Here is a 22,021-nt window from a genome sequence, read left to right as displayed (position 1 = left end):
ATGAGGATTTAAAAAAAAAGGTAAGCCTCAGGGAGCAGGGGTTTCTGTCTGTTTTATTCACCAGAGTGCTACCTAGTTCATTGCTGTGCTCAGCAAAGCTATGTTGAAAGAATGAACTTTACATAGGAGGAAACTGAGGCACAGCTAGGCCTAACATGACGTAACTAGTATGCAGGCCAGGCTGGAGCCCTGTGGTCTGGCTTCCCTGTCTGTGTGGTATCACTCACTTACCCCAACGTAGCCTTTAAGACCAACACAGATGTTACTTCCCCTGGGAAGCTGGAAGGGAAATTGATCTTCTGGGAAAAAGTTCCCACTCCTCTCTCCTTCCCATGGGATATCTTAGAAGAAGCAGTGTGTCTCAGGCTTCAAGCAAGAGCACTAATTAGATAGCTTCTTGCTCCATCTTTGAATCCTGCCCTGCTTCTTTGTGCTCCTCCTCACTTCTCCCTGACCTCTTCCCTCACCCTCTTCTGTGCTTCTATCCTGCCAAGTACTCGTGTCAGATTCCCAGGCTCACACTCCCACCCTCAGCCTTGCCCTTTAGCTTCCTGGGCCAGATTCTGGCAGCGACACTGTCCATGCAGCCACTCCCCCCATTCCCTGGGGCCCATTGTGCTGCCTCTGCAGAAGACACCACTTGGGTGTCCATTTCTATACAACCTTTGATCCTCTCCAAATCTCTTTTTATAGTCTGCAGAGTGCATTTCCTGTTTTCTCTCAAACTTTGAAATTAGGCAGTGTAGGCTGACCTGGGTGTGGCACTCCGAAAATAGAGCTGGCATCACCTTCTTCCTGACTTATATAGTAGCAGCAGGGTGAGAGCTATCACAGAGTATTTATTAGACACCCAGTAGAAGCCAAGCAAGGAGGCAGGTGGGCACACCTGTGTGTGAGGAGGGAGAGTGGCCTTTGAGGAATACCGCTATGGCAAAGCCTCCTTTGAACCCATGCCTAAAATTTTGAAAAGGGAAAATACCAAAAAGACAAAGTAGCCTCGTCAGACTTCCCAGATAGGGGCAGATTGCATCAACGATTGTATTCCGCTCAGCATTGCATTTGCGGTGACCTAATGTCCCATGACAGAGCTGTGAGTCCAACAACTGATACTGATATCTAAACCCAAAATCTGGATTTTTCCAGTTGGAGGATTAGAATTCATTTCTGGAGCCATGAGTTTAGGAGGAAATATAACACAATATTTTCATAAACCACAAGTGGCATTTTCTTTTTCGGGAAGAAATCGGTTCTTAGGAAGCTCGTTATGGAAGGCAAATTGCCTTTTGCGGTCTCGTTTCAATTCCTGGCTGTACGAGTTGGTGACTCATGACCACAGACTTCAGCCTGAGCCTGGGCAGCAGCTTGGAGCTGGGAATGGAGGTTATTACTGGAGGTGACTAAACAGCATCCAGCTGAGGTAGCGGAATCTGGTGCTGCTGATGAGGAAAGATGACTACTGCCTTTTCTTTTCCACGAGCTGGAGGTTTTCTTTGGCAGATTTTCATCCTCTACATGAAATGGCAGACTTGCCTCTGGAACTCCCATTATGTTTTCCACAGATGTAGAATTATAGAATTCTAGAACCAGAAAGTTCCTTGGGGATCATCTCCTCCATCTTCTCAAGTTATATAGATAGAAACTGAGGCAGAGAGACCAAGCAAGTGATGGAAAAGCCTGGACTGATGTCTGAGTCCAGGCTTTTTGCCATGGAAGCTACCAGCAGGTCCCTGTTGGCCATCTGGCAGTGTGGAGTAGAGCAACTGGAGAGGCAGAATATTCTTTTATGAATGACACTTTGTTGAGTGTCAATTTTATTGACACTTTTGAGGTTTGTCAATACGTTGATAATCATTGACATTGAGGAAAGACAATATCTTCAGTGGCATCCTACAAAAAATGAGAGCACAAAGACCAGTGAATAGAGCAGCTGGCGGAGTGATACAGAGGTTGACATTGACCTAGTCAAGAGGGGCCTCATGGGTATTTCATGTTTTCACTCGGCCAAGTGTGCAGACTCTGTGCTGCACGGTGCTGTGTCAATTTATCACAGCTGGGAACTCGGTTTCCTCAAATCCCCTTCCTCGCCTGAGTCAGGTTGTACAGTTGGTCAGAAGCAGAACCTATGTGAGATTTGAAAGGCAGAAGAGAGGCAGTGGCCATTACTTTCTGACAGTCTTTCAGGGTCATGTGTGGTGACAGAGGGACAAAGCTTGTCATTGTTTGGCAGCCAGTTCTTCTAGACCATGGCCCTGCTTACCGGCAGCAGCCCTGAGCCCACTGCCAGATGCTGCTGTGGACCCGCAGGGGGCGCAGAGGCAGGAGCCCCCATAGATGTCTGCACAGCCCCTTCAGTCCCTGGAACTGACGAACTCCTCTGTCTGACCATTTGCTGACTCTTCATCCTATCCTCCAACTCGGCTTTCACACCTTATCTTTCCCAGCCCCTCCCACACTTGTGTAAGGCCAATTACTTGTGTACTTCCTATAAGGGGTGTCCACATTTTTGGCATCTCTGGGTCACACTGGAAGAGGAAGAGTTAGTTGTCATGGGCCACACATTAAATGCTCAAACACTAATGAAAACCGATGAGCAAAGTGGAGGTTTTAAGTAAATTAACGATTTTGTATTGGGCCACATTCATAGCCATACTGGGCCGCAGTTTGGACACGCCTGCTTGTAAGAGATCCTTTCCCTACAGCACACAGATGGGCTTCCCCAGTGGCTGAGCCCTGAGTGATTCACACCAGATCTCCAGGAAAGATGAGCCTGGGGCATCCAGTGTGCTCTCCTCTCCCTGCATTTGGTAACCCGCGGGGGGAACCCACGTGGCAGAGGAGGAACCAGAAAGTGCTATCTCTGTGGGCAGGCAATAGATGTTGTACTCCCCTTCCTGTAAGACTCCTCAGTGAAGAAAGAAGGTCCCTAACTCTGTCAGCAAGGCTGGTTGAGAGGGATGGGGGAGCTGAGAGCCTTGCCTCTTAGTGGTACCTCCCAAAGGGACAGCTATTCTGTCATTCAAAAGCCTTTGCAACCCCTCCAACCCTCTTCTACCTCTCCCCAAAGAACTCAGCTCTGTTACACGATGTTTTGATATCCTTGTTGTCTAATTAATCTACAGAGCTAAACACAGTTCCCTTAATTTATTTTGATAGTTCCTATTCCCAGACCCTTCTGGGACCAAATCAGTTGTGAAAATCAATCTTGAAAGAACCACAATGAACTGAACTTTCCCAATCCCTATAAATTGTATAATTTGTAGCTTTTCACATGATTATTTTTGCCCTGCCATTTAAAAATATGAAATGTCAGTGGTGAAAAAGTCAGAATATCATGTGAATGAACTTCCTGATGCCTAAGGAAAAAAGTCTCCAAATTTGAACATTGTTAGACTCACATTTAAGTTAAATTCTAAGCAGTGGCGAAGGATGTGACCACATCTGATGTAGGACATCAAGTGATCCTTTTGGTAAAAATTTCCCTCTTCTCTTCTTTATTGTGCAATGAAAATCTCACTTTTAAGCTTGTGCATTGATTTTTATGTTCTTAAATAACTAAATTAACACTTCCTGAGAACACTGATATGCAGACTGTTAAACAGATTTGAATAGAAGAAATGAGTCTCTGGCCAAATAAAATGTGAGAAATACTGGCTTCATTAAAAAAGAAGAAGAAGAAGAAAAAGACAGAGTGCCTCCTTGTCTCAGGAGCTATGCCGGACACTGAACCAAGTATACCTGGTCCCAGCACAGTAAACAAGCTTCCTTACTGGAGACTCCTGAGGGCCTCTGACACACGGATACACATCGTGAAGACCAAGGCAGAACGCTCTGCCACATTTTCCCAACTGATCTGACCATTCCTTTTTCTCTGATTTTTTTAAGCTTATTAAGTTAGAACTAACTAGTTATCTTGAGGATATTCATTTGTGAAAAGTTGACTTAAATCAAATAAAATTCTGAGCCTAAGAAAGCGTGTTTCTAAAGAGCAGCATTGAACTCTTGTCCAAAGTTGAACTTTACATCATTAAAAAATGAAATGAAAAGACGCTAGTCATTTTCCATAAAATGAGCTAAGAGCATTGACATCGTATTTGTCAGCAGTGCAAAGACAGATTTTGACATTTTATAACTGTACGTGGAACAAACATTTAATGCATCTGCCATAGTGGAGATAAATCACAAAGCAGAAAAACAAATATTTTTGTTGTAACCTGTTGTAAAAGATTAATTCAGTACAACTTGATGGTATGTATTAAAGGACAAAATTTGAGTCTGGATTGTGTTTTAGGGAAGTACAATCCAAGTGTCTGACTTATGTCCATTCGAGGTTTTTAATTCTCTGGTACCTTTGGAGATCAGGAGAGTTTGCCTCATTGTTGCTCCAGAAGTCAGTCCAAACCAGCCCACGTCTCTGATGTGCCCTGGCTGCCCCTCCCACTGGGGCCCCACTCAGAATTCTGGGCCCCGTGATTCTGTCATCCCCCCTGATAGCATGCTGCTCTGATATCATGCTGCTGGCCTCAGCTGAGTGGTGCTGCAGTCACATTTGATCTCACCCTTCTGTTTTGGAATTTTCTACTATGTTGTTGAGGGTAAAAGACTTCTTTTCCTGAAGGTTTGGAGGAACTCAGCATGAAAATGAAATGTGTATATTACTCTCTTAAAATTCCTTTGCCATTTCATCTTAAGAATTCTCTTACCTCCTTGAAGCCTTAGATTACCTCTGTCTTCTCTGTCCTCTTTCTCCCTTTCTCTGTTTTTTACATGCATTTTTTTAAAGCTGAGCATACTGAGGTATAATTTATAAGTGGTAAAGTTTTGCCCTTTTTAGTGTGCAGCAGTTCTGTAACTTTTGGCAAATGCCGCTGTTGTATGACCACCGACACCACAACCAAGACCCTAGCATGGCCATCGCCACCAGAGTTTCCATGTGCTCTTTTCTCGTCGCTCACCCGCCTCACCCCTCGCCCTTGGCTACTGCTGATCTGTTTTCCATCGCCGTATCTGCTTTTTTGAGACTATCGTAAAAAAGGAACTAAAAAGAAATCATTCAGTATATAGCTCTATTTACTTAGCACAATGCATTTGATATTCATTCATGTTTTTGCATGAATCAGTGGTTCATTCATTCTGATTGCTGGGTAGTATTCCATTGGATGAGTGCACCACAGATGTTTTTCAATCCATCTACCAGTTGAAAGATATTTGAGTTGTTTCCCCATCTTTGGTATTTGTGAATAAAACCATGATAACCATATGCCTATAGGTTTCCGTGCAAATATGTCTTCTGTCCCCTGGGTGAGCACTTTGGAACGAGACAGCTGAGTCCTGGGGTAAGTGTGTGTTTAACTTTATCAGAAACTGACAGTTTTCAAAAGTGGCTTTATCATATTGCATCACCATCCACAATGTATGAAGTTTCTAGATGATCTGCCTCCTCATCAGCACTTGGTATTGTCAGGTTTTCTATATGTAATTCTAATAGATGTGTAGTGGTGTCTCATGCGGTTTTAATGTTTTCCCCAATAATCAACAATGTTGCATGTTTTTACATGTGCTTTTGTGCTGTCCACATTTTCTTTGGTGAAATCTCTGTTCAAATAATTAACACGTTTTAAAAACCTGAGTGTTTTTTTTCTGTTGAGTTTGAAGGTTATTTATAAATTCTGGATGTAAGTGCTTCATCAGATGTGTCTTTTTGCAAATATTACAATTGTTAAACCAATATTGTATTTGTGATATAAAACCCTCTTGATATGATGTATTACTCTTAGGCTGGATTCAACTTTCTAATTTTGTTTTTAGGACTTATATCTATGTACACTGGAAATATTGGGTGATAACCTCCTTTTATCACAATGTTTTTGTCTGGTTCTGGTATCATGTAGTACTTCCCTCAAAAAGTTATTTGAGGGTTATTCTGTCCTTCTCTATTTTCTTGAAGAGTTTGGAACCATTGGAATTATTCCTTCTTTAAATATTTGGTAAAATTTGGCAGTGAAGCCATAGAGGCCTAAAGTTATCTTTGGTGAAATGTGCTTAACTATGAATTAAATTTCTTTAATAGATATAGGATTATCCAGTTCATCTGCATCTTCTTTAGCCAGCTTTGGTCATATCGTCTAAGTTGTCAAATTTATGGGCATCAAATCATTGGTAACATTCCTTAGTATCTTTATAATACCTGCAGGATCTATAGCAAGATCTTGTATTTTATTCCAGACATTGGTACATTGTATTTACTCCTTTTTCTTTATCTTTGTTGATTTTTTCAAAAACCCAGCTTTTTATTTCATTGATTTTCTTTAATTTTTTAAAACATTTTTAGAGACTGTTTTCTGTCAACCTTATTTCCATTTTGTTTGAGTTTTTGAAAGAACAGCTTAAGAGCATTCAGTGGTTATTCCAACCCATTCCATGGCCTGAGCAGTGGGGGACGCAGACTGGTCTTCAGTGGCAACTGAGTGCTCCACCCTTCATGAAAAAACTGATGAGTAGGCACAGAGGGCACCTTCACGCCTTCAGACCAGCCAGCAGCCTCGTGTTGTGCAGCAGTGAACTTGGAAGCTGGAGCATTCCACTCACCCTGGAAGCCTCCTTGTTGTCTTTACGATTTCTTGTGGACAGAGCTGGTAGTAATGAGTTTTGTAAGCTTTTGTTTATCTGAAAATTTTTATTTCACATTCATTTTTCATTGGGTGTAAATTGCCTAGGGCCTATAGTCATTTTAAGGAATCTAGTTCTCAGACTGAATGAAATGGAGGCTTTTGAGCAGAATAAGAGGGTCACCCTGACTACTGGGTTGAGAGGAGACTGTTGGGGGCAAGGGGAGAAGCAGATGTATCTCTCAGGAGACAGAGGTGATGGGACCAGGGCCATGCAGAGGAGGCGGGAACAAGGGTACAACTTGGCATGCATCATTAAGGCAGTGCCAGTGTAATTTGCTGAGGGGTGGGGTGAGAAATGGGAAGGAAAGAGCACAGTAAGGTTTCCAAGGTTTTTATTCTGGGTGGCTGGGAAGATGGAGCTGTGTCATCAACTGGATGGGAAGGCCGTGGGTGGACTGGATTCAGGGCCAAGGGGACGAAGATCAGAAATTGGATTTTGGAGAGGCAACTTCGAGATGTCTTTTAGACATCAGAAAGAATTATCTCTCAGGCCATTGGGTGTGTAAGCCTATAATTTGAGTGAAAGTATGAGCTACAGATACAAGTATTCTCTGGAGGAAGCAACTGCTGGCAACAGCTTTTATTTTTAGTAAGAGTATTTTTCTTCCCTCCTGGTATGAGGACTCCAAATTAATAAAATCTTCTGATGCTTTCCAAAAGCAAATGTACTTTCAGACATTAAAAAGCATTTTTTTTCTTGAGAGATTTAATCAAGATAAAATAGCTAATTTAAAACAAAGAATTGTTAACAGAATTAAGAATCCTTAATGCATTTGTTCATTATTCTTCTGTTTTTCTGGCTGAGTTTGAAAGAGAGGTAGGAGGTTGAAATATTAAGAGTGTGAGCTCTGGCATGACATAGACCAAGGTCTGAATCTACTTTCCACCATGTGTTAGCTTTGTGGGACTGGCAAATTATATAAACCGAATCTCAAGGTCAGGAGTAATTATAGCACCTACTGTCATTAAATTTTTTAAATAATACTTTTACCTAGCATCTATCAGAGTGCCTGGCACTTCATTCATTCATTCATTCATTCACTCATTCAGAAAATAACTAAGACTTCCTATTATGTGCTAGGTAATGACTATACAACTATGAACACTATAGACTGTTCTTGCCTTTATAAAAATTTCACTATAAGAAGCAAGCAGATTATGTAAAAAAGAAGCTAGAAGGTCCAGAAACTTGAGAAAGTCTGCTCAATCTCACTGATGGGGAAAAATGCAAGTTACACTCACAATGAGATATCCCTTCACACTTATCAGATTGGGAAAAAAAGTAGAAATACCCAAGTTTGATGAGGGCAATGCTGGAAATGAGAGGTCTTTTTTCTGTGAAGGTGGGAATTCAAGTTGTACAAATACCTTGGAGATTAAGTTGATAATATCCAGTGAAGGGAAAAAATATCCCCTACAAGTCAAATGTTCCGCCACGAGGACTGTGCATCAGAGAAACTCTTACGCGTGCATTTGGGACAAGGTGCTCAGGATACTCACTGTAGCACTTGTTGTGAGAGCAAAAAAGTGGAAGCAACCTAAATGTCCATCAGTGGGGGATTCGAACAATGGAATAATAACTAAATAGGATTTAAAAATGGATGGACTATATAGGTCAATGTGAGTACATCTCTTAAGAAAATGGGTAAAAAAACCCCATGTGAGCCACGTGTGTATGTGCATGTGTGTGTTGTGTGTTTCACAGTGGAGGATCTGCTTTGTCATTCAAGGGGCACAGTGGCAGACAATTCACACCAGCAACTGTTTCCCCTCCCTCCACCAGAGGCAGGGCTGGCTGTGGGTGGCAGCTGCATGCTGCCATCTCCGCTCCTGCATCTGTCTCCCCTAGGGCTGCTTGCAGCTCCTCTGCTACATATTGTTCTGCTCAGTGCAGAGTCCTCATTGAAGCTGGCATCAGCCAAGAAACGAAACAGTCCCAAGCAACTGGCAAGTGGTAAGCATTCAGGCTGAATAGTGTTCTGAAACCCCGAGTTAGCAAGCTGATTGTGGGACCCACCCAGTACCCTCTCCCAGCCCCCAAGCCTTCTGGGTGTCACATCCCATCACTGCAGCCTATCTGAGTGGTTCCAGATGCCCTCCACCAGGGGCTTCTGGGGTGGTTTGAAAGCATTAGACTGCTCCCTCCCCACCAATGCTACTCAGAATGGCATTACATGAGACAGATAAAAGTGCAACTGCCTAAGGGTTGGAGGTGGGGGTAGTTGTGAACCTGGGGGTGCAGCTTCAAGGAAGCCCACTTTGAAAATGCTGCACAAGACTAGTGATTAGCAACTGCAGCCTGAAAGCCCCTTGGCAAAGGGGCACACAGGAAGGAAGAGGGGGATTCTAATCCAGACAGGGTCAAACTCTTGTATGTAAGGCTGAGCAGCTCTTCTGGCTGCAGTGCGTGTGCTCCTGAGCATGTATGACTGTGTAAGAAAGTGGGCTCTGATTGTGGAGCCCCATCCACATTGCCAGAGTGGCCTCTTACATATGTCCTCTAGACCCTGAGGGTTCTTCAGGGGGCAGTTTGAAAATCCCTGACTTGTCTGACCTCACTTAACTCTTAAGACACTCTGTAGCCCAAGTGTCATTGTTCCCACCAAACAAAGGGTAAAAGTGAGGCCCACGTCCTGCAGGTCAGAAGTGGCGGAGCTAGAAATTCTCTTCGGAAGACCTGAATGTATTGTCCTTCAACAGAGTCACATAATACTGCAGCAGCTTGGAGGGTGGAGGTTTCTGGGAATTGTGGAGACTGCCCCAGAAGGAATTGCCCTCCCCGCTCCCCCCATGTCGGGGAAGCCCACTCTGGCATACAGAAACGAAGCAAATTATGGCTGCTGGGGAAGCAGGCCAAACTTGGTGAGATGGAGCCAGCCTGGGATTATTGCTCATCTCCTAGGGAATCCTGTGCATTTAGGTCTCTCCTCCTCCACCTCCTGATCTCCCAGGCTCCTCACCCGCTTCCAGCAGGGAGAAACACAGGCTGCCAAGTGTCTGGTAGAAAACACACAACATACAACCTATGGCTGAGCTGAGCACAGCTGCCTCGCTTCCCCTCCTCCCTTCCTGGTGTCTGGCTGAGCTCCTGCCCTGGGGTGAAGGAGGAGGGGCTGGTGTGAGGGCTAAGGAAGGAGCTGGAGAGCAGGGAATAAGGGAGAGAAATGGGAGCTGGGTGCTAGAAGGAGGAGGTGGGTTGATGAGCTGGGGGTGCCCAGTTGGAGGAGTCAAGGCCATGTTGGGAGATGGTCATGGCTTTTGTTAAAAGATCTGCTTCGGAACCAGATTTTAATTTGTGTGTCTTTCTGGGCAGGAACCCTCTTCTCTCATCGCCAATGGGAAGGGGAGATATGAAGGAGGCACACAAACTGCCCCCAAGGGTCGGGGACCAGAAAGAAAAATGGGAACTATTTCAGATCCAGAGATAGCTGTCTCTATCTTTGGTGGGTAGACACAGAGGGTGACAGGACAGCAGAAGAAACTCCAGTTCCTGGGGCAGGGAGATCCTGCAAAGTAGCCCAGGGAAGATGGAGAGGAGGAAGACCAGGAGGTCTGGCATCTCCTAAGTGCAAGCCCATTCGAGGAGGAGCCCACAGGGCTCACTGCCAGATGGGGCTGGGAACCTGCCAGGCTGCCGTGTCTGCAGAGCAGACTGGAGGCAACACGCACCCTGGGACTGCAGCTCCTTAACCCTACTGTAGATGTTTTTTTTTTTTTAATTTATTTTTCAATTACAGTTTGCGTTCAACATTTTTTGTATTAGTTTCAGGTGTTCAGCACAACAAGTAGATTGGCATTTATATAGGTTACAAAGTGTTTCCTCTAATAATTTGGGGTTTGTTTAAAGTACTTAACCTTCTTTTCAGCCGCTTCTCCCCCTCTTTTATTCATTCCATTCTCCTTCCTTCTTACCTCCCTCCCTTCCTTCCTCCTTTTCTCCCTCTCTCCCTTCCTCCCTTCCTCCCACCTGCTTTACTTTCTGTCTGTAAATTGAATCACCCAACGACCCAGCAGACCTCTGAGTGTGCAGACATGTACACTTTCAAAGATTTGCTGTTGTTTTAAGATACCATTTTATTTAATAGAGTAGAAAACTAATATACTTTTTAAAATGACTAAACCTAAAATGTCTTGGAAATTTCAAGAAGTCATTGAACAAAATCACAGTTTTATTCTTTTTTTTCTTTCCCTGAGGAAATTTAGCATGAGCCTGTCTCCCCCTTGTGGATTTAATCATATCTCTTGGTTACACAGTATGAAGTACAATCAAAATGAAATGGGACTTGCTGCCTTTCTGCTCCAATGCCTTTCTTTGCAGAAGGAAAAAAAGCATTATTATAACCATGAAAGAAGAAGTTTTAATTTTCTGAATTGAACAAGTATTTTGATATAAACTTCTAATCTAAACTTTATAGTGCCAAAATTGTGCCTGTACAATCTAATGCTTAAAGATTTCGCATTAGTTTAAAATTACTTAATTCTTCAGTATTAGGCTGAATTTAAATTTATGCTTTAAACCAAGCCCTAGAGTTCTTAGCAGAATGGCTGGTAACAATGACATGGTACAATGATGCTTAGTATTTGTGATCATTTGCTTCTTACGAATCCTTAGACCAAGCACTTCACCTAAATTATATCACTTACTCTTGGCAATAAAAGTATTAGTCTAATTTTACTAGGAAACTGAGGCTTAATGAGGTTAAATACTTGCTTAAGATCTCACAACCAGTTGCTGAGGCTTAAATTAGATTTCTATCAATGGAGACTGAGAAACTAAAAACAGCAGTAGCACACAGTAAATAGCCCTCCCAAGTCCAGGCCTTTGGAAGATGAGCTGAATGATATTTAAATAAGCCATAGGGTTTTGTTCTTTTTCTGAATTATTCTGAAGGATAATGAGCCTATAAATGATGTGGGTTGTTCACATTCTTATTTGCAAAGTTAAATTAAAATTTCAAACATGGAATGCTTATGATTAATAATAGAGACATCACTCAAGTCCAAAAGGGGAGTTGGGACCCAGATGTCAGGAGGGGAAGATGGTTGTCTCCTGTCATTATTGTTCCGCTAGTGCTTCTAGCCATACCCACCGCACTGACTATGTGAGACAGATACCACAAACCAGTATGAACACGATGTGACTAAGCTGCGTTGCTGATCTGGAAACCCCTGGGGCTGGACAGCAAGAAAAGGTAGTGTAACAGAGACTCTTTTGAAACAAGGCAGTCTTTCAAATATTCATTATGGCATCTTTGTCCATTTTTATGCAATGGCATTCTGCTACCTTTAAACCTAAGTCAGGTCTCCATACAAAAGACGAAATAAATAGATGCTATTAGTGGCCTTCATCAAATTATGGAACCCTGATTGCCCTGTGATTCCTTTTCTCATAAATTTGTTTGTGAGTGAAAATTGATGTGACTAACCCATTACATTTATGGCATCTTCTCCTTTCTAAGCGCATCTGGTATAATGGAGGAAAAAAATGTGGGTCCAGTAGTCATTTTTCTGAGCAGCAACAGCTGGTATTAATTGCTAAGAAGGCAAGGTGAACACAGAGCAATTCTAGAGTGGCTGGTGAACCAGACCAGCCATATTCAAGCATGAAGAAAGGACAGCCCTTGGGGCAGTAGCTCACATTGGCTTAGTGTAAATTTTGTTCCCAGGGGGAGTTAGTTTTCATCATTGTGCCTGTGCACAGCATTGATCAGGGTCCTTTCTGCACAAGAAGTCAAAAAACCCAACGTCAACTGGCTAAACAGGGGAGCAAATTATTTTCTCTCAGAAAAAAATAAGTGATGAGATAACTCCAAGGTTGACTAATTTAGAGAAAAATGATGTTATTAAAGAATTGGATTCTTTTTGTGTTTTCAGTCTGCCGTATGATCTTGTCCGACACATCCTCTAGCTTAATGCACTCATAGCCACAGTATGGCTGCTGCAGCTCCAGGTATTACACACAGACATGAAAACATCCAATAGAAGAAGAGATTATCTTTTCCTTTTTTTTTTTAAGACAGAAGGAAATACTTTTCAACATCCCCTAGTAATTGTTTGCTCATAGCTTATTGACCAGAACTAGATCACATGTCTATGCTTAAAATAATCACTGGCAAAAGAAGCTGTTCTACCACAATTGCTTTAGATCAACCAAGATTTATTATTGAGTCCTATGGGACAGGAATAGCCTGTGGAATAAAATAGGAGTCTGCCATTGTTACAAGGTGCAGCCAAGAGGGGAGGGCCCCAAATAGGCATTTTGAAATGGGGTCCAGAACTTAAGGTGTCCAGGAGATTTTGGGATGTCTCCATCCCCCCTGCCCAGGGTGTGGGTTGGGGGAAGGGACAAATGGAGCAGGGCCATTGAGAGCTGTTTAGCACAGCAACAGCCTTGCAGCTAAGCTCTGGCGTGGTCGTTTGGCATATCTATAACCTTTGACTGGTTGCATGGATATGTTAAGTAGCTGTGATCAGCTCTAAACCAGGGGAATGGAAGTAACTTCCCCACCCAGATGTAACTAGGGGGGCGGGTCCCCTGAGTTACAGCGCCTGCCTGGGAGCTTAGAGATGATTGACTTCAGGACATGGGGCCACACCTGCCCAGACTTATGATGGCAGCCCAGTAAAGCTGGAAGGATACGAGTTCTGGCATATGAAGCCGAATGTGGGAGGAGTCGGAAATGAGGCTGCAGAAGAAGATTGGCGCAGGGGATTTAAACCCAGACACGGCAGCCATTGAGAGAGAACCACGCGGCCTTGACGGAGTGGAGACTCCTGCAGCCCTGAGAGAGGGAGAACCACACGGCAGCCCTGGAGGAGAGAAGCACGTGGCCTGGCAGAGTGGAGACTCCCGTGGCCCTGGGAGAGAGGACTATGTGCCTGTGCCAGAGTGGGGACCCCCACAGCTTTAGAAGGGGGAACCACCACCTGGTTTTAGCAGAGATCCCGTCGACTCAGCTGAGGGTGCCGGGAACCCAGGGAGGTCTCCCAGTCGAGAGGGATTACTAACTGAGAAGAACCAGAGGACTGCCTGAGCCATGGACTTCTATTTCCTTTCCTGAGATACGGTACTCTGGACTGGGCAAAGGGGGAAGGAAGGAAGGACTGTGTGTTTGTGGGTGTTTTTAGGGACTTTAGGATTTTTTGATAAAGACATTAGGTCACTACTTTAAGTTAGTATAGCATTAAATAAACATTTCCTTTCCTTTTCACAAATCTCTGGCATTGAGAGACGTCTTTCCTCTGGCGGTGGACATAACGGACCTGGGGCCTTCTTTCAATAATAGTATATCGTCCCAGGTCCCCCTTGTTGTGTTCTGTAACGCCATTACAAACAAGAGTAAGAAGAAGAACAGGAGGAGGAGGGAGAGAAGAAGGAGAGGAAGAGGAAAAGGAAGAAGGAGGAGGAGGACAGGGAGAGGGAGAATGACCCTTGTGTTAGCAACCAAAAGAGTCTGCTACATATGGTTTCAAATATGTGAGTATGTGTACATATGTTTTCTTTTTGAAAATCATTTCTTTTAAGGGATCTATTTATAGCCCAGACCCCATCTCAACCATTTGGAATGTAACTTGGCAGAAATAACCACACCCAACACCTATAAGAGCTTTGAGTGAAACACCTCTAGTTAGAAAAGGGAAAGCAAGAAAGAGAGAAAGAAAGGGGGGAGGGAGAGGGGGAGAGAGAGAGAGGAAGGAAGGAAGGAAGGAAGGAAGGAAGAAAGGAAGGAAGGAAGGAAGGAAAAGAAATTCAAGTCTTTTGACATTAGGGACTTTTAAAGAATAAACAGTGTTTAGTTCTGTTGCTCCGAATTCAGTCTAGCGATGGGCATTCCCTAGGCAACTCTGCCAGCAGTTTTGAGACCGACAGAGAGAAAAAAGCCTATGAAGTCTTTGTTTCAAAATATATGTTTATATGTTTTAAATCATGTTTTCTGACTGTGAAAGTAATTTTATATAATAATTTTTTTTATTTTACCCCTGCTACCTCTCTGTGTATGTGTGTGTGTGTGTGTTTGTGAGAAAGAGAGAAAAGAAAGAGTGGTAGAATGAAATTGTATGGTAGTTGTTAAGGAAAAGTGCTTAATAAGTCTCTTGCATACAGCAAATGAGGCTCCAGGGCACATTTGGAAGGAAACAGCAGAGACAGTGAAATTGCCCTGCATGTGAAATGAACAGGAGTGTAGTTATAGGAAGAGAAGAGAGAGAAGGAAAGAGGAAATGAGAAGTGAGCAGGGCTGCAAGGCAGGAAGCTACAGCTTGAATTAAAAATAAGGAATTCCTAAAGCAGGACGATCAAAGGACTTTTACAAACAAGGATGTCTAAGACTCCATTTGCACTTGTGTGATATATGATCCTCTTCGGTCACCCCAAATCTGTGCTTTTCTTGCTTTGCCTCCTAATGCCTTGTGTGTGTGTGTTTGGGCCCCGAGGCGAGCGGGGGTTGGGAGAAGTTGTAAAGATGGCCGAATTCCACATCTGCATTGGCGTGGAGGAAGGGGTAGAGAAATGCCACAGTGGTGACGTGTGCACGGCAGCCAGAGTTTTTAGTAGGAGAGACCTGGCACCACATGTGACTGAGAAAGTAAAGCCCAGAATGCACAGAAACTTTGGAGATGGCCCCAAACTCCCATTGGAATTTAGAAAGTAGACAGAAACACTTTTACTTAAATCTTAAAGGGAGGATGATGTCAGCTGACACTTGGGTTGCACTGATAAAATGAAAAATAATTGCAATGACACTGAGCATAATTTTAGGTTCTGTTTTTCCCTCCATGCATCATCAACATTTCCACATGTTTGAAAATATAGCATATCTATTTCAATTTTTAAAAACTTTGTTACGAGTTGTATCTTATTCCAATTCAAAAATACATGACAAAATTTTATAGGCCCATCACTCCAGAATATAGTTCAAGATTTTGTACAGTCTTTATATACTAATTTTTGTAAGATTTGGATGAAGATTTAATTTTCATTATATACCTAAAAGTAACTAAATTTTATTGAGTTGAGTTTAATTGGTATGAACAATTAAAACTGATTTATGTGGTTGTTTCTTTTCCTTAAAATCTGTTTTCCTGCCCTGGATGGTGTGGCTCAGTGGATTGAGGGCTGGCCCGAGAGTCAAAGAGTCTCTGGTTTGATGCCCAGTCAGGGCACATGCCTGGGTTGCAGGCCAGGTCCCCGTGTGCAAGAGGCAACCACACACTGATGTTGCTCTCCCTCTCTTTCTCTCTCCCTTTCCCTCTCTAAAAAATAAAATAAATAACATTAAAAAAATCTTTTTCCCTCCTAACATTACTCTTTTGGCAGTTTAAGAGTCTGCCTATGCCTGGAGGTTAGTTTACTTTTCTTTTACTGGATATGATCAATTTTCCTGATAGATGCAAACTTGTTAGTATTTTTTTAATGCAAAGTACTGATCTTGAATATCAGTTGTGACAGTGTCCCAGAGACCTGTGAGAACACGCGTGGAAGCTTCCACCAGAGTGCTTGGCTCATGACTGGAGAACTTGACTTTTTTCCCTCCTTCAGATGCCTGGCCTCTTCTCTGATGAGCCCTGTTTGAAACTGTGATTTCTAACAATGAGGTTTAAGGGTTTTTCTTAAACATCACATAAAGCAAATATAGACTACTGACAACAGATTGATGCTTGCCTTTTGTTTTAAGGGGCCAATGACACTGTGGTTCTAAAAATCTGAGGAAATCTTAATGCCACTTTTCCGTGCCTATTCCTGGAATATCCTTCCCAGATGAATGCTGTAACTAAATCTTTTCCCACATGTGGGCCAGAGACCCCCTCCCTGTTGCAAGCCTCTGTAAGTTTACAAGATATTCAGAAATCGTACAGGCACTGAATAGTTTTACATGTGTGCATGTATGACTGCTTGTAAAATGTGCACAGATACTATTGTGATGAATAAACTACAAATGCATTGAAAGTACTGCTAAATTAATAGTAGCCTTTTGTTTCTAGAAATTTCTTCAGTTAGATATTAGATGTAGGACTATTATCAAGTGCTTCAGTAATAATTTCATTTTATGTTTAAGAAAGGGTTTGCATAAGAGGGAAAAAAGAATACCTAAAGGCCCAACATTAGTGAAATAAAAAATTAGTACATTCTTAAAAATGGACTATTAGGCATCCATTGAAAATGAGGTTATAAAATACTGAATGACAAGGAAAATAGTATATCAGCAGAATATTATTATATGGAAAAGGCAGGTTATAAACCAATATCATTATATTGGTTTATATGATACTACCATTAAACAAATGATAGATAGGAATAAAATAAAAAGATATCATTATAAGGTTATTATTCTCTCTGGGTGATGAAATTATAGTTTTTTTTACATTTTCTAAATATTTTATAACCAGCTATAAAAGAAAATTTACATTTATTTTTAAGGGTCCTCTTATTAAAGAGTCTGCCGTTGTCCCATAAATAAACAGTGTTGGTGACCCCTGGTCTTTCAACCTACTAGAAATGCTTGAGTTGTTTAATGTTTGGAGTGTGTGAGACAATGCCCACCAGCTTGTGCTGGCAGCCCTCTCCCTCACCCCATGGTCTGTGGCAGTCCTGCTAATGATGTGACTTGATGCCTGTCACCATTACTTGAAGAGAAAGTGCAGCTGGGCACCTCTTTCTTGGGGAGCAAGACAGACCTTCCACGGCAGCCATGAGAAGATAAAGAGTCATTTAAAAGATATGCTGGGATCATAAAACAATCCTCCCTTCTCTCTAAACAAAAACGTATATGTGAACGGATGCGTGTAGCATATATGTATATAGTGTTTTTCAATAAGAGAAAATTGTAATTAAAACCCAGTGCTGCTCTGGGCTATCGTGGGCCATTAATGACCCTTTTTGCTGAGCTGCAGATGGACAGAATTATATTGCCTTAATAGTGTGACTCTTAAGTGCCAGCTGTCATGCAGCATGACAGCCCTCCACGCTAACAAAGCCCTCATTACAAGGTTTGCTGGACTAATTTGCCTGCTCTCCCTGCCTTTCTAGTAACTGACACCGCCAGCCCTTCCTCGCTTCCCCAGACCTTCAGTGGACACCGGGAGTCACTGAAACAGAAATCTGTGCCGTGTGTGAAGGGATGGTAATTTTTTTAATACTTCATGTCTTTATATTATTTTTATGCCCTGTTTCAAAAGTTTTAAAATGAGGTTGGTAGCTAACATCCTGTGCTATCATTCATTCCATGCCAAAATAATAATTGCTAATTTTCTTCTTCAGAGAACCAGAGCTTTATCAGGAATAACATTATGCAAATTACTATGCAAATGTCAACCAGAGGAGTAGCTGGGAAAAAAAAGTTCAGATAAAACCTTCAGAACATATCCAAAGTTTGCTAGGAAAAAAAAAAACTGAACATTTTAAACTATAAGGTCGCCATGGTAGCACAAGGAATTTTTCTAGAAAGCTCTGCACTCAAAACAAAAGAGGTAGGGCTTATATTAGTATTTATTTTATCTTAATTTGTCTATGATATTGTGGTTGTCCTTGTCAATTGTTAGGTGTCCTTGGAGTGGTTCTCTTCATACTTTGTGTGATGTCTAACAATCCAAAATGCTTAATGTTCAACCTTCTATTAGCATTAAAAGTTAATTTTTTATTTTCCCTACTGTCAATATATTTTTCTTACTGCCAGTATTTTTAGCTTTTTTTATTGTTGTTGACTATTAATGGAAGACAATACATAGAAATAAAGAGAAAAGTGTTCAGTTTTTATGAAATATAACCTTTAGGTTATTGGTAAAGAAAGTGTATCTTTAAGAATTCTACATTATTTCTTAGGATACACCCTTCAGAGTACAGAGGAAAGAAGTCTCACTAAAAGGAAAGATATAATTGAAAAGTAAAAAATAAATTAAAAATAAATTTAAAAAGATATTTTAAAAGTTAGGATGAACTCCAACACTTTATTTCAAATATTTGGTCTGTTTATATATTTAGTGTAAAGGTAAAAAGGTAATAAACCTGAGGTTTTATTTTGTTCTTATTTTTAAAGACTAATTCTTTGACTTTAATACAAGAGAAGAGTGTTGAAAGACCTTTGCTTTAAAATACACATAAATAAAGTCTATACCCAAGATTGACCTATATGACACAGGAGACAAAAAACAGAGGCTTTTCTGCTCTCAAACACCTCACCCACCCAGGCCTGAAATTCCCACTGGAAAGTCCCTTTTGAAGGTGCAGATCTGTTGCCAGAGAGTAGTGACGTGTTGGACTAGTGTACACGGAGCCGAGGTGCCTGCATCTGAAGCACGGAAGTGGGAGCAGAGTTACTGAAAATGTGATCCCTGGGCACATCCACTGCTACCTTTTCTAACACCAAGAACCACTAAGTTTGGGCCTGGGATCTGTGTTTTCAGTAGACTCAGCACTGTAAAGTGATGATAGACTGTAAAAAGTTAGAATGGGGTAAATGATTTATGAGTTCTATAATAGATTGCTCCCCGCCCCACTCCAGGAGACAAAGGAGAGAGTAGTTTCCTGATGAGGGGTGAGGGTGAGGGGAGGGGGGCGATGGGAGCAGTGACAGTTCAGAGGTGGAAACGGGATAGAGAATGGAGAAGAGAGGAGGTGGTAAGCTCTTCAAGAACACTTCAATGAATTGGCACTTTTTTTTTCCCAAGGCCACACAGCCACTGTGGTTTCTGGGGTAATAGAACTCCGTGTCCAGGAGCCAAGGCTTTGGAATCCTAGGGATCTGAGGATGACCCTGGATACTACATATATTATTTAATGTCTCTCAATCTCAGTTTCCTCATCTGTGAACTGGGTATAAAAGTAGAGTTGTTATAAGGATTAAAAATGGCTGAACAAGGATGGTAACATAATGTAATGCTTAAGGATATTGTTGTTGATATCCTTAACCAGGACAAGGATATTGTCCTGTACCAGCTCCAGCATTTACTGCTTGTGTGACTATGGCAGCTCGTTTAATCTTCTGTGCCTCAGTTTTCTCATATACCCACTGGTGTTAAAAAATTGGTATCTACCTCATAGGGCAGTTATGGGGGGTTAAATGAGAAAATCTATATAAAGAATCTATAACAGTACCTAGCATATAATAAACAACTTAATATCTATTGCTTCTCATCATTACTTCACATATAAAGCAGCTGGCACCTGGAGGAAATTTAATAAATGATAGCTATTATTGGAGGTAATAATCACTCCTGGCTTCAAGGCAGGCTCTATTGCCAAAATCCTCTTGTGCAATCCTGGCTGAACCCCATGTCTTGTACCTAGTCTATCATAATAGTGCTATTGAGGTTATTAACAGTAACATCTGGTCAGGAGAGTGATGATTCCAATTGAAGGATATGCACATATAATTGAGCGGAGAAATATCTGAATGTTTTCTGAAGGTGAATGGGTGCAAGGGCTGATTATCTGAGTTTTCAAGAAGACTCCTTTGTTCCTTCTGTGGGAGAGCACAGCAGCTGTGTCAACAACAACAGCGTCAGCTCAGCAGCCTGGTAAGAGCTGGTCTCTCGGAAGGTTATGGACACCCTTTAAAGAAAGGCATTTGAAAATCCAAAACTTGTACTCACTTGATGAAAACCCTGTCACATTCCCTTGGGTTCTGTTGTTTGCCACCTTGACTTGAGCTGCCCAGCAAAGCCTCCAGCAATGGCCACTTCTCTTTTCATTATGACTGAAAACAGCTGTAATAATTTTTTCCCTGGAGAATTTTGTTTTTTAATTTATTATCTCAAAATTTTCAAATCTGGAATTGGTGCTCAGTTCATTATCCCTTGTTATCCTATACACCCTGTAATATCTGTAGAAAAATAAAGAGTAGAGAAGAGCTGTTTGACCCATGCTTCCTGCTGGGCATTGATACAATGCGTGGTTAAATGGGAAAGGGATCTGGAGTGGGAGCACCGTGGTACGCATTGAGGAGAGGGGCGGGGGTGGGAGAGGGAGAGAGAGAGAAGAGTGAAGACTATTACAAGAATCTCAAGTCTCGGATTCACTTTGGGCACATGCGACACCGGCAGTCCTTCGTGCGGAGCGCTAAAAGGCACTCGGGTGAGAGAAGTGTCTGGTGTAAACATTCTAGACTTGGCCACCATGGGTCCACTAATTTGGTTTTGCAAAACGAAAATGATTGGATTCCAGTTACTTTGTGTCTATTACATTTAAGGCTTTAAAAAGAAGTCATGGATGACGTTATTGGTTAGAGACTCTTAAGGAAGCAGGTAAATGCCCCTCATGGCTCAAGCTAAGCCCTGCAGTGGGGGAGAAATAGATGCCTGAGGCTGAAAAGCAGGTCTCAGCGTTCCTATTGCCTCACTGTTGGTTTACTGGGAAGTGAGGCTAGGGGTCCATGCAGAAACCTTCTAGACATGATTCTGTTTTGATTAAAATGGACTGTCTGGCCCTGACCAGTGTGGCTCAGTTGTCTGGATATTGTCTCACAAAGCAAAAGGTCACTCACTGGTTTGATTCCCAGTGAGGACACATGCCTAGGTTTTGGGTTTGGTCCCCAGTTGGGGCTCATACGAGAAGCAACCAATTGATGTTTTTCTCACACATTCATGTTTCTCTCTCTCTCTTTCTTCCTCCCTTCTCCTCTCTCTAAAAAAAAAAAAATAGAAAAGTAAAACCTTAAAAAATCTTTAAAATCAACAGCCTGCTTGTTTTCATGGAATGCATGAAAACAGTAAGCAAATATAAAAATGCACAGCATAACCACAAGAAATCTAATTAAGGTGTTGAAAGAAGAAACAGAAAGGATCATTCTTGCTATGTAAATAATCTAAAAGCAGTTGTTCTTTGGGTAAGGGTGAAATTAATGTCACTACCAAAGTTTCAGACAATTTATAATTTTGGTTAACAGATATTTATTGAGTGTCTGTGGTGTGTTTGGATACGGAGTGATGCACAAAGAGAGAGAGAGGCTGCCTCCAGGGGCTTTACAGTCCAGTGGGTAAGATTTTTTTAAAAAACCCACAACCTGTGCAGACACAAGATCTCTAATGCCACTTCGTGGGCCATCTGCTAATAGCTACAGAGGATGGAAAATATTTTTATAGAAATGGTGACCAGGGCAATCATTTGAAGATGCAGTTGAGTTGGGTCTTAAAGGAAGCCTAATACATAATGAAGACGTGGAGGGCAAGTTCTTCTCAAATGAGGCACAGCAATGACAGTGGTGCAGCTCAGGTGGACTGCTGGGTTTGTGTACGAGATGAGGTGTCAGCCAGTGTCACATGCAGGAGTTTGGGTATAATGGAGAAATAGGGAGCCCTCCGCATGTCCGCTCAGGGAAGTGACAGAATCAGAGTGGCGGCTGAGGAAGGATTGTGTACGA

The sequence above is a fragment of the Phyllostomus discolor genome, chromosome 4 (genome assembly GCF_004126475.2).
Source record: "Phyllostomus discolor isolate MPI-MPIP mPhyDis1 chromosome 4, mPhyDis1.pri.v3, whole genome shotgun sequence".
Classification (NCBI taxonomy): domain Eukaryota; kingdom Metazoa; phylum Chordata; class Mammalia; order Chiroptera; family Phyllostomidae; genus Phyllostomus; species Phyllostomus discolor.
This window is presented reverse-complemented; position numbering follows the sequence as displayed.